The following is a 12,853-nucleotide window of genomic DNA, read 5'->3' on the forward strand; positions in this document are numbered from 1 at the left end:
CACTAACTAGCCTCCCTTACCACTAACTAGCCTCCCTTTACCACTAACCACCCACTCTATACAAGTATATTACCTTCGCCACCACGAGATAGCCTTTTCCACAAAATCACCCTTCCTTCCCTCCCTCACTCCCTCCCTCCCTCACTCCTATACACTGCTTCTCCCCCCACCCTTTACCCACCCCACCTCCTCATGTAACTGCCCGTCAGTCCCCCTATCCCTGCGTACCTGTCCATTCGCCCCCCTTTCCCCATGTACCTGCCCATTCTCTCCCTCCCCAAGTACCTGCTAATCCATCCCTCCCCCTTCCTAACGTACCATCCCTCCCTCTCCCTGACCCCCCTTTTACCACGTACCTGCCTATCCTGTCCTCCCCTCCCCAAGGGCATGACCATCCTTCTCCCCTCCCCTCCCTCCCTCACTCCCCTCCCTTCCCCATGAACCAGACCACCCACTCCCCGCCCCCCTCCCTCCCTCCTCTCCCTTCATCATGAACCAGACCACCCCCTCCTTCCCACTCTCTCCCTCCCCTCCCTTCCCCATGAACCAGACCACCCCATCCTCCCCCCTCCCTCCCTCCCCTCCCCTCCCTCCTTCCATTCCCTCCCTTGCCCATGAACCAGACCACCCCCTTCCCCTCCCTCCTTCCCTCCCCTCCCTTCCCCATGAAACAGACCACCCCATCCTCCTCCCTCCCTCCCGCCTTCCCTCCCCCTCTCTCCCCTCCCCTTCCACATGAGCCTGACCCCTTCTCTCTTCCTTTCATCCCCTCCCTCCCCCTCCCCGCGTGTCGTCTCCTCCTCCCCATGCGTGCTTGCCCCTCAGCTCAGAGGGGGGATGGGGAAGGGAGAGGAGGAGGTGGGGGGGAAGGGAGTGCGTGCCCCACCACCACCCAGCCAGCCAGCCAGCCAGCCACGCCAGCCACGCCAGCCAGCCAGCCAGACACGCCAGCCAGCCAGCCACGCCAGCCAGCCACGCCAGCCAGCCAGCCAGCCACGCCAGCCAGCCACGCCAGCCAGCCAGACACTTAAGATGATGACGGTATTAGCCTGAGCGTCTCAATTATTCAGACATTTCTCTCAGTGGAGGCAGCGTTGGGCGGCCGCGGCCCACCACCAGACTAACCTAATAACACAGGCAATAAAGATGTGTGCCCTCCTACTGAAGGGGGGGGGAGGAACGACCGGGGGTGGGGGAAGCTGAGGGGGGAGGAACGACGGGGGGAAGCTAAGGGGGGAGGAACGCCGGGGGGAGGAGGGGAAGGGGAGGAACGACGGGGGGAAGCTAAGGGGGAGGAACGCCGGGGGGGGGGAAGCTGAGGGGAACGGGAGGAACGACGGGGGGAAGGGGAAGGGGAGGAACGACGGGGAGGGGGTGGGGGAACGACGGGGGGGTAAGGGGAGGGAAACGATGGGGGAAGGGAAGGGGAACGATGGGTGGAAGGGGAGGGAAACGATGGGGGAAGGGAAGGGGAACGATAGGTGGAAGGGGAGGGGAACAATGGGTTGAATGGGTTGAAGGGGAAGGGAACGACGGATGGAAAGGGTGGGGAAATGATGGGTGGAAGGGGGAAGGATGAGGGAAGGAAAGGGGTGGAAGTTGCTGCGTGTGGGAGGGGTGGGTGATGATGGGTTAAGGGAAAATGGATGGATGGGTTGATTTGGGGTTTTGACGGAGCCGAGGGATAAGAGATTAAGAATCTGAGATGAGAGTCGTTTGTGTTGGCAACCGATAACACGCACATACCAGTAGACTTAGAGAGAGAGAGAGAGAGAGAGAGAGAGAGAGAGAGAGAGAGAGAGAGAGAGAGAGAGAGAGAGAGAGAGAGACAACAGACATAGGGTTACATAGAGATACATAGATTCTCAGACCCAAGCTCCAAGCGAGGTGGTATGGTGTGGCCTCAGCACTACATAAGAGAGAGAGAGAGAGAGAGAGAGAGAGAGAGAGAGAGAGAGAGAGAGAGAGAGAGAGAGAGAGGGTTCCATACTAGAGTTACATAGATTCTCAGACCCAAGCTCCAAGCGAGGTGGTGTGGTGTGGCCTCAGCACTACAAAGAAGAGAGAGAGAGAGAGAGAGAGAGAGAGAGAGAGAGAGAGAGAGAGAGAGAGAGAGAGAGAGAGAGAGAGAGCAACTGCTTCGAAAACGGTAAAAGAACACAATGACATGGGTCGAACCTCTCCAGGAGCCGCACTCGTGTTTGGTCATCACGAGTGATCCAGGCTGCTCCCGTCAGACATTAATATTCACGATTTACTGAAATGAAGTGACGGGAACACATCCCAAAATTTGCATATTGAATTCTGCTTTCCTCTGCCTCCGTTTGAGGTCAGTTCTAACCACGTACATGACTCGCTTTCCTTATGAACATTTATTTATTCTTTTTCCTTCGCTGTCGTGAAGGCAGTGTTGTAAAATGGCTGTGAGGACATGTAAATGATTTACATTAGTTTATCCTCATGATGGGTTCCTCCATATATATATATATATATATATATATATATATATATATATATATATATATATATATATATATATATATATATATATATACATATATTTTTATATACTATTCGCCATTTCCCGCATTAGCAAGATAGCGTTAAGAACAGAGAACTAAGCCTTAGAGGGAATATCCCCACTTGGCCCCCTTCTCTGTTCCCTCTTTTGGAAAATTGAAAATAAGAGGGGAGGATTTCCAGCCCCCTACTCCCTCCCCTTTTAGTCGCCCTCTACGACATGCAGGCAATACGTGGGAAGTATTCTTTCTCCCCTATCCCCAGGGAATATATATATATATATGGGAGAAAGAATTTTACCTCCGTATTCCCTGCATGTCTTAGAAGGCGACTAAAAAGGACAGGAGTGGGAGGCCGGAAACCCTCCCCTTCTTGTACAAATATTTCTGAATGATGGAACAGAAGAAGGAGCCAATCAGTGAGTGCTCATCGTCCTGTGTAATCATGATGAGAATAAAGGAGAGATAGGTAGTATGTTTGAGGAAAGAGACCTGAATGATCTGGCTCTGAGTAAACGAGTCTCAAGGGTAAAGGGGAAGAGTGGTTTGGAAATGTCTTAAGAGTAAAGTCAGGGATAGGTGAGAGTGACATGATGTGAGATAGGGGTAGCACTACTCCTGAAGCAGGAGCTATGGTAGAGTGTGAAACTGTGTAATGTAGTGAGCTTTAGATTGATGTGGGTAGAAATATGAGTGGATAGAGAGATATGAGTGATTATTAGTTCTCATGCACCTAGTCATGAAAAGAAAAACCACGAGAGGCAAGTGTTTTGGGAGCGTTTAATGTGTCATCAGTTTTGATGCGAGAGACCGGGTATTAGCGATGGGTGATTTAAATGCGACGGTAAGTAATGTTGCAGAGGAGGATATAATTGGAGGGCATGAGGTATTCAGTACAATGAACAGCTCAGAGTTTTGTGCTGAATAAGGGCTGGTGATTGGGAATCTCTAGTTTAGAAATAGGGATGTACACAAGTATACGTACGTAAGCAGGAAAGTTGGTCACTGGGCATTTCTGGATCATATATCAGTTGACAGACGTGTAAAAGAGAGACTTTTGGATGTGAATGTGCTGAGAGGGGCAGCTGGTTGGATGTCTGATCACTACCTTGTGGTGGCGAGGGTAAAGATTTGTAGAGGTATTCGGGAAAGAGGAAACACTAGGTGAGAAGAGAGTGGAAAGAGTAAAGTGAGCTTGGAAAACGGTTAGATCGGGCTCGTCTGATTCTCTCTAACCTTCGTGACCCAGGACCGGATGGGTCAATAACACGTTCCTCCTATTCTAAAATGGCGGGTCAGTGACGTGTTCCACCTGTCCTAAAGCAGCATTGGGTCTACCCCAGCCTAAGCCAGGCACCCAGTTTATCGACCTGTCCTGAAGGAAGGATGAGCAGCTGGGTTTAGTGCAGAAGCGACCTCCGCTATCACATCACCATTTGCAGTTCTTTCCTTCTGGTCGGACGCTCTCGTTTCTTGTAGTCGATTACCGAGTTCACGTCCCCCAATCTCTGTATCTACTTTGAGGTCTTTTTGCTCTAGTTTTGCCCAAACTTGACCATCTCATAACGTCAAGTTGAAGATACTTTCCGTACCCTGTATCATCCAAGTTGTTCATGGACTTAAAAGGCAATGATATCACCCCCTCTTCTTTCATTCCTCCCGGTTGACTTCTTCCCCCCATCTTCTTTCATTCCTCCCGGTTGACTTTATCACTCCCTCTTCTTTCATTCCTCCCGGTTGACTTCTTAACCCACTCTTCTTTCATTCCTCCCGGTTGACTTCTTCACCCACTCTTCTTTCATTCCTCCCACTTGACTTCATCACCCCCTCTTCTTTCATTCCTCCCGGTTAACTTCTTCACCCGCTCTTCTTTCATTCCTCCCGGTTGACTTCATCACGCACTCTTCTTTCATTCCTCCCGGTTGACTTTATTCACATACTTCTTTCCTTAATCTTCCTTCATTCCTCCCGGTTGACTTCATCACCCATTCTTCTCTCACTCCTCCCGGTTGACTTCATTCACATACTTCATTCCTTAATCTTCTTTCATTCCTCCCGGTTGACTTCACTCACCTACTTCATTCCTTAATTTCCTGTTCGTCTCTCTCAATTTCTGTGTAACTGCTTTAGAAGCGTTTTATGCTTGTGTGATTTTTTGTTTCCTTTCCTTTTTTTTTTTTTAACGTCTGTTGACCATACCTTGTACGAAGAGTATTGGTCGAGTTTCATGCAGCGGAATTTCTAGCCTGAGTCTCAAGTGTGTACCGCGTAACCGTGAAGGTGTGTCTTCTTGGGACGCACTTGGACGGAAGTATTTCCCAACTTGTGTCTTCATATTGGCCCGGCAGGTGATCCAATCCCCCGGGTGAGTAAGTGATGAAATATCACGTAGCCTATCCTCCTCCTTAATGGTTTCTCTTGTATTCATTACGATTAACTGACCGACAAGGATTGCTTATGATGATCTTAAGCTTCTCTGTCTTACTTTGATGAAGCAATACCTATTGATTTTTAATGTAATTAAAAGCTTATTGCAAAAAATGTTTTTTTTTTCAACTTCTTTTTTTACAGCTAATGGGCACCTAGAATGGATCATCTTCGTCATGAATAATCGTGTGCACAGAAATGATCTTTTGCCAGAGGGTTACAGATCTTCCTGCTTATTTCATCTCTGTTAATCCCTTCTCAGAGGCCCATCCTAGTTTGCTTCCCTAATGCTTAGTTGATCATTAATCATGTCTTTTTCAGAACATTATAACTGATACTAAGGATATTTCTCTTGTACATTTTGTCAGTGTATGCACCAGATGGTTCGACTCTAGCAAAGCGTTAAAAATTTTTTTTTTCTTTTTTTGACAATTTCACCAACTTTCAGATCGGATTTGTCACTTGATGATTATTAGGTGATTAGTACGGCTATTAGCGGCTAATTCATTGTGCCCCCTCATGCACATCGTGTGAGCGGTGGCGCAAAAGGATTAAAAAGGCCACCAGAGGGTCTTCGTCAGACTCCGCGGGCCGGATGATTATGAGGCATTGTCGCAAAGTTAGTTTATCACTTAAGCTTACAGGAGGATGAAAGGCGTGCAAGGAATATAGTGAATTGGAATGATGTGGTATACCGGGGTAGACGTGCTGTCAGTGGATTGAACCAGGGCATGTGAAACGTCTGAGGTAAACCGTGGAAAGTTTTACGGGGCCTGGATGTGGAAAGGAGCTGTGGTTTCATAAATGAATCTCAGAGATGCAGAAGAGTGCATACAATCTCAGGCTTTCATGTATCTTGTTATTAACAACTGAATGTTGTTCTGTCTGGCTTCAGGGACCAGCGTGGTGCATTCTGATCTCAGGGCGTTGAAGGTACGTAGTGAGGATGAAGAATCAGAAACAACCAGATTGGTGTTGTGGTTTCTACCAGCGCGAGAGCGGTGAGTATGGCTGACTGTTCAGTTTGTAGGGTAGATCCCCATTTGTGTACTCTAATGTTTTTCTTTTATCTATTGCCACTGGGAAGGATCGCAATGGCAGCACTGCCTCCCCTCGCAGCAGCGGCGGGGTTGAGAGAGCCGTCAGCATAAGATACCGTCACTTCGGAGTCTCTGGCTATGTTCAAGAGCCACTGGTCTCAGCTTATAAGAAAGCATTCTTCCGCGAAGACGGTTGGCCGCGATCGCTGGAAGTCGCACCCCCGTCCCATCCCCGAGTTTCGTTTCCTTACCTGTGGCCGGGTGCTGAAGGTGAAGATTGTGTGAGTCATTCGTTTCTTAGGAGGATAAGTAAGAATGGTGACCATGCCAGGATGACGGGAGATCCTGCCAGTTCCTAATAGTGTACGCATTATGTACTCCAAACATTATCATGTGAGTGACTTTCACTTGCATCATTTTAGATTCACTTGTTCTACGGCATTATATGTTTTAACATCATCGTCTGAATCGCCGTGGAGAAGTTTCAATTCCCACTGTGAGATTGGCGTCAAATATTCTGTCCTCATCGCTGGGGTGTATACCAAGGTCTTTTTCAGCATGTTGAGCACTGTAATGACCTTGAGGCAGCCAAGTATAATTCTCAGCTCTTTTTCATTGCATTTTTCTCGTCTGTTAATACCTTCACTGTCACGTAGGACGAAAGCTGGTGGGCGATGAAATCTTACGGGGTCATAACCCGTTCGAGACGGTGTACAAAACCAAGTGCATAGTTGTAGCCATGCTAATAACTACTGCGCCGTAATTACGATCGTACCATGCACCAACTCTCAAGAGCGCCGAGTCCGTCTGCACATTGTTGATTTAGTTTTTACTACAGCATCTGCTGCTGCAGTCCATGGGACTGAGGTATATCTACATAAGGGGACACAGTCAATCGATGTTTTCGTCAATTCCCACTTCAGATGGTCGACTGATACCACTGCCAGTTCGTTTCATACAACACTTTACGTATCTCTGCGGAAAGGATAACGCTAAGGCCATCACAGGGCTAAGGTGAACGACGGTATACTGAGCTATACATAATTTTGGAGGTCTGTGAACACACAGAGCCTCACTTCAGGGCGTCACGTCCTGAGTAATTATCCCATAACATCATACTTACATATACTCCACAATGTTACGTTAAGCTGAAGTGGCCACAGCATCGAGAGAAATGTTACGATATTGCCTGAAACTCGTCCATAAGGTTGAATGTAAACAGAGAAAGAGAATTTAATCCGGCTGCTGTTTATATATGCCGTTAAGAACGATTAACATTTCAAGATATGTTCTGGTGTGTACAAGAATATCATCAGCATCACTAATAGTGATATTCCATAGACACTCAGGGACTGATTTCGGTAATGCATTGATTAGTGCGTTAAACAAGGCGGGGGCTTAGTACTCCACCTTGAGACGTACCAAGTTGTGTATCTGTATCTTCAATTTTGTTTTCTTGAAATGATACAGCAGACATTCTTTTGGAGAGATAACCGAGTAATCCACTCCAAAAATCAACCCTCTCTATCCATTTCAACTGGTTTACGCAATATGACTCGTCTATTAGCAATTTCAAACGCAGTTTTCAAAATCAAGTAACGTGATGGATTTGTGTCGTCTGCTCCCATGAGCTGATGATGAAGTAGTGATACAGTTGGGCTCACGTTTCCCATGATGAGTTTTAGCGATAGTCTTTTGAGCACCATCCTCTCAAAAGGTTTTTCACAGGCAACTCGTCAGGGATGAAAAATCAGCAGACTAAAGGTGTTTAGGAATTAGAACAATACATTATTGGCCTTACGAGGAAGGTAAGTGGCCCGTAGCATAACTCACATTATAAAGTTTTAGCAGTGCGTCACCGTGCACTTGTTAGTATCATAAAAGATACCATCCTCCCCCAGGAGCGCTACTCTTGCCCCTACATCAAGTTCATACTCAGTAGATGTGATGACATCACGTCCATGGTGCTGCTTGTTTTAAGATAAATGTGATGACATCAGGTCCATGGTGCTGCTTGTTTTAAGATAGATGTGATGACATCACCTCCATGGTGCTGCTTGTTTTAAGATAAATGTGATGACATCACGTCCATGGTGCTGCTTGTTTTAAGATAGATGTGATGACATCACGTCCATGGTGCTGCTTGTTTAAGATAGATGTGATGACATCACGTCCATGGTGCTGCTTGTTTTAAGATAGACGTAATGACATCACGTCCATGGTGCTGCTTGTTTAAGATAGATGTGATGACACCACGTCCATGGTGCTGCTTGATTTAAGATAGATGTGATGACATCACGTTCATGGTGCTGCTTGTTTAAGATAGATTTAGTAACATCATCTCTGTCTTTGGATTTTTTTTATATGTGAAATATTTCTATTCTTAGGTGACACATATACATGAGCCCCTTTGATGACATGCTTGTCTGTGTTCCTTCCCAAAATGACTCTTGTAATAACCTTTTCCATCTTAAGGGAGTTTGTGGATGTATTTCACTTATAAGTTTTCCCGATGATTTTATCTTTATTCAGTCATCCGTTCCCTCGCTGGTACAAGCGACGTGCGACGTTTGAGATAATGTACTTTTCTTCGAAGCATTCTTGAATGACGCAGCTCTTGCGTCATCTCTTCCCCCTTGGGATGATCGGGACTCTTCTCGAGTTCTTCCTGTTCTCGAACATCGGCTTTTACCCAAAAGTCTCTCACGCTTCAGCATTACGATCACTGAATCCAAATCGTCGCGATGGGCGCTGACGAGCCAGCGGAGGGAGCACTGGGTTTAGAACTTGGTCGAGGCGCAGCGGGGGAGGGCGGTGCGGTTAAGGCCGACAGAAGTTGATTTGGGGATGCCATTGACGCAGTGTAGGCCACAGTGGTGGTGAATCGTCACCACTTCGTCACGCCAATCTCCACCCTGATTCGGGAAAATGCTCCTTCGCTCAAAGAGGTCAATGGATACATGACAGAAGTGATATGATAAAAAGCATCTCTTTGGTCTTGATGTGTACTAGTGCCTGTAGTAATCATTTTGCCTCGTTGTTACTGGTGCTCTTTTTTTTTTTTTTAAGTGAAGTTCTTCGTGTCTTTGACATGCAGGGGAGGTCGCGCCTTCTCTGGGCGTCGTATGGTAAGCTCAGCATGTTGATGACACACGTCTCTGACTTAACTCTCCTCCCCCTGGAGTGTAGATGAACTGGCGCTACCGTCCGGCCACCAAGGACGTCACCTTCTTCGCGAATCAGCCCGAACGTGGTTGGAGATCTTGCTGGCGAATTACTCGCGGCGGTTGCCTAATGAACCTAAGACCTCTCTTACTGAGATGGAGACTTCAGATAAGACACGCTCACCTCACACATTCCTGTGAAGTAGTGGGTGGGAACCGAGGATTGCGCTTTTTCAGAGTAAGCATGATTGATGCCCCCTTCCCCCTTAATCGCCGTAAAAGTGCCGCTCCTCTACGGACGAGGAGGGAGGAGCGACCGTGTGACTTGCATGAGCGTCGACGAGTCAAGAAGACTTAGGGCGCTGAGCCTTTGATCTGGTGATGGAGACGGAAAGCAGACCGTGAGCCACACTCAGCTCGCCGGGGTCCCATACCTTATCATAGCTAGATAAACAAGTCTGCGACGCCCCGCTTTATGGCGCCATACCTCAAGAAATCACGTCGGCTCAGGGGAAAAGGAGGAGGAGGAGGAGGAGGAGTTAGGGAATAGATTATAAGACGCCCGGCAAGGACTTCAGCGGGGAGACCGGTCCCGTCCTTTATCCCATCGGATTGCTCAACGGTCTAGCTACTGCTGCTGCTCCACGTGCCGCCGAACTGATCTGTTGAATGTCACTAGGGCGCCTTAGATGAACCGGTCCATCAGTAGACCAGGGCAACATTCAGCCTCTCTTTTTATTTTTCCCTCCAAAGGAGGGAGTGTCTCCTCCTCTAAGCGTCATCCCGGCGCGCCATCCATCTAGGGCTTCCACGAGCGCGCGCGCCAAAGTCCTCTCCGAGCGCCCGCGCTGACGCCGGCTCCGCCGCCTTCGTCTTCGCCGCCGCCGCCGCCGTCGCCAGCGTCCCCCTCTCTCTCTCTCTCTCTCTCTCTCTCTCTCTCTCTCTCTCTCTCTCTCTCTCTCTCTCTCGCCACTTCTGAGGAGTTGGGAGTGGCCATTTTCCCCAAGCCAGCCAGCCAGCCAGCCACCCCGCCCTTCCTCCCAACCACGTTATGCATACATTCATACACACAGGGACTGCGAAGTGGAATTACAGTCACGGGCACAGTATTGCAGTCCATGAAGGCCGTACAACAGGAGTCTGATGAAATTCTTTTTCTTTTTCTTTTCTTTTTTTTTTCCCCTTTCTCTTTCGTAACATTGTTCTCGACTTGGTGGTGGAACACCTCGGTCTAATCATGGTCACATGAGAGAGAACACTTGAATGATGATGACCCAGTGTCTTGCCGTTGAAGTGCGACACTGTGTGAGTGTCGAGTTCGCGGACCTCAAGAAAAGGTGTGTATAGTTCAGTAAGTCGTAGTTCATTCACTTTAAGCGTGAGGCTCTGGCGTTACTCACGCTATATAGAGCGTGACGCCTTACTACAGGAATATGTCGTGCCATGACAGCCTAAAGCGTGGTGTCATAAAGCGTGACAGGGAGGGGGGGTGGGGGGTGTGGTGGTGACGAAGAAGCGTGACCCCCAGAAGCTGATGGCACCGAGCGTGACGCTGTATAGCGTGATGGCAGGGACTGCTCCGCCTGTAAAGCATGACGTCACGACGACGAAGCGTGAGGTCTCAAAGTGGCATTTAAGTGTCATACGTCATACCACATGTCTATCACAATGCGTGACGTCACATGACAGCTTATTATAAAGCTTTGCATCGTACAGAGTGATATCGTGAAGCATGATAGCATAAAGCTTGATATCATAAAGCATAGCGGGCATAAAGCTTGATATCATAAGGCATAGCGGGCATAAAGCTTGATATCATAAGGCATAGTGGGCATAAAGCTTGATATCATAAGGTATAGCATAAAGCTCGATATCATAAGGCATTGCGGGCATAAAGCTTGATATTGAAAGGCATAGTGGGCTTAAAGCTCGATACCATAAGGCATAACGGGCATAAAGCTTGATATCATAAGGCATTGCGGGCATAAAGCTTGATATCATAAGTCATAGCGGGCATAAAGCTTGATATCATGAGGCATAGCGGGCATAAAGCTTGATATCATAAGGCATAGCGGGCATAAAGCTTGATATCATAAGGTATAGCATAAAGCTCGATATCATAAGGCATAGCGGGCATAAAGCTTGATACCATAAGGCATAGCGGGCATAAAGCTTGATATCATAAGGCATAGCGGGCATAAAGCTTGATATCATAAGGCATAGCGGGCATAAAGCTCGATATCATAATGAAATGATAGCGTCATGTTATGAATCAAGATTTCAGAAGGCCATCAAAACACCGCGGTGTTACGAGACTCGGTGAAACCCCCCCAGTGACGAAGCTTGACTGTATGACAGCCCCATGTCCAGGACTGTGAGACACAAGTGCAGTATGATGTGTCATCATAATTTTCTGTGGAGACGCGCCGGCACTCGAGGATTGACCGTTATGTGAGACCTTCTTATACCCATCGAACGACGAAGGCTGTGGGATGATTATTCTCTCTCTCTCTCTCTCTCTCTCTCTCTCTCTCTCTCTCTCTCTCTCTCTCTCTCTCTCTCTCTCTCTCTCTCTCTCTCTCTATTGCCTTCATTTCTCTTAAGAGTTAGGTCTTCAAACACCTGTGGGGTCCTGATTAGAATTTTCCTCCGCCCTTCCTCTCCCTCTCTCTCCTTCGCGCCTTTATCATTCTTCTCACGGCAGATAGCCTTTGCATAGAGCTTACATATATACATACACCCCCCCATGTGTGCCACGTCGGTCATGATAGACACTAAAACGCATGATGCCATGAACCTTAACACCACCATATAAGACCTGAAGCCATAACGCATGACTGTATACAAAGAGTGATACACGCTAAAAAGAAATTCAAAACAACGCATGATTGCCCTACTAGCGTGACGTGACGCCTTCCTCCCGCCCTCCCCGCTCCTGCGCCCCCCCAGAAGCGTGAATTCACATTCCATGTAACACGAAAAAGTTCAAGAAGCGCACTAGAGCTGAGCTGATGATTTGGGGGCAGTAGCCCGGCCCAGCCCAGCTCACCCGACTAATTCCCTCCCTCTCTAGTGTGAATGTCAAGAGTGTCGAACTTCAGGAGAGGGGAAGGGGGTGTAGCAGGTGGTGCCAATGCTAGTGTGTCGAACTTCAGGAGAGGGGAAGAGGGTGTAGCAGGTGGTGCCAATGCTAGTGTGTCGAACTTCAGAGAGGGGAAGGGAGGGGGGGAGTGTGTAGCAGGTGGTGCCAATGCTAGTGTGTCGAGCTTTAGAGAGGGGAAGAGGGTGTAGCAAGTGGTGCCAATGCTGGTGTGTCAAACTTCTGAGAGGGGAAGAGGGTATAGCAAGTGGTGCCAATGCTAGTGTGTCGAACTTCAGAGAGGGGAAGGGAGGGGGGGAGTGTGTAGCAGGTGGTGCCAATGCTAGTGTGTCGAACTTCTGAGAGGGGAAGAGGGTATAGCAAGTGGTGCCAATGCTAGTGTGTCGAACTTTAGAGAGGGGAAGAGGGTATAGCAAGTGGTGCCAATGCTAGTGTGTCAAACTTCTGAGAGGGGAAGAGGGTATAGCAAGTGGTGCCAATGCTAGTGTGTCGAACTTTAGAGAGGGGAAGAGGGTATAGCAAGTGGTGCCAATGCTAGTGTGTCGAACTTTAGAGAGGGGAAGAGGGTGTAGCAAGTGGTGCCAATGCTAGTGTGTCGAACTT

General features: G+C 48.2%; 1 protein-coding gene and 1 long non-coding RNA gene across 2 annotated transcripts in view; one reads left to right on the plus strand and one right to left on the minus strand.

Annotated features, from left to right (window-relative positions):
* Positions 1-5,948, plus strand: part of LOC139745863 (uncharacterized) — a 311,101-nt gene extending 305,153 nt beyond the window's left edge. Inside the window, exon 3 of the long non-coding RNA XR_011712007.1 lies at positions 5,842-5,948. This is a non-coding gene — a long non-coding RNA (uncharacterized lncRNA). The remainder of the gene's footprint in view (positions 1-5,841) is intronic.
* Positions 1-12,853, minus strand: part of LOC139745855 (uncharacterized) — a 486,509-nt gene that overhangs the window by 174,001 nt on the left and 299,655 nt on the right.

The sequence above is a fragment of the Panulirus ornatus genome, chromosome 4, assembly GCF_036320965.1.
Source record: "Panulirus ornatus isolate Po-2019 chromosome 4, ASM3632096v1, whole genome shotgun sequence".
Lineage (NCBI taxonomy): Eukaryota > Metazoa > Arthropoda > Malacostraca > Decapoda > Palinuridae > Panulirus > Panulirus ornatus.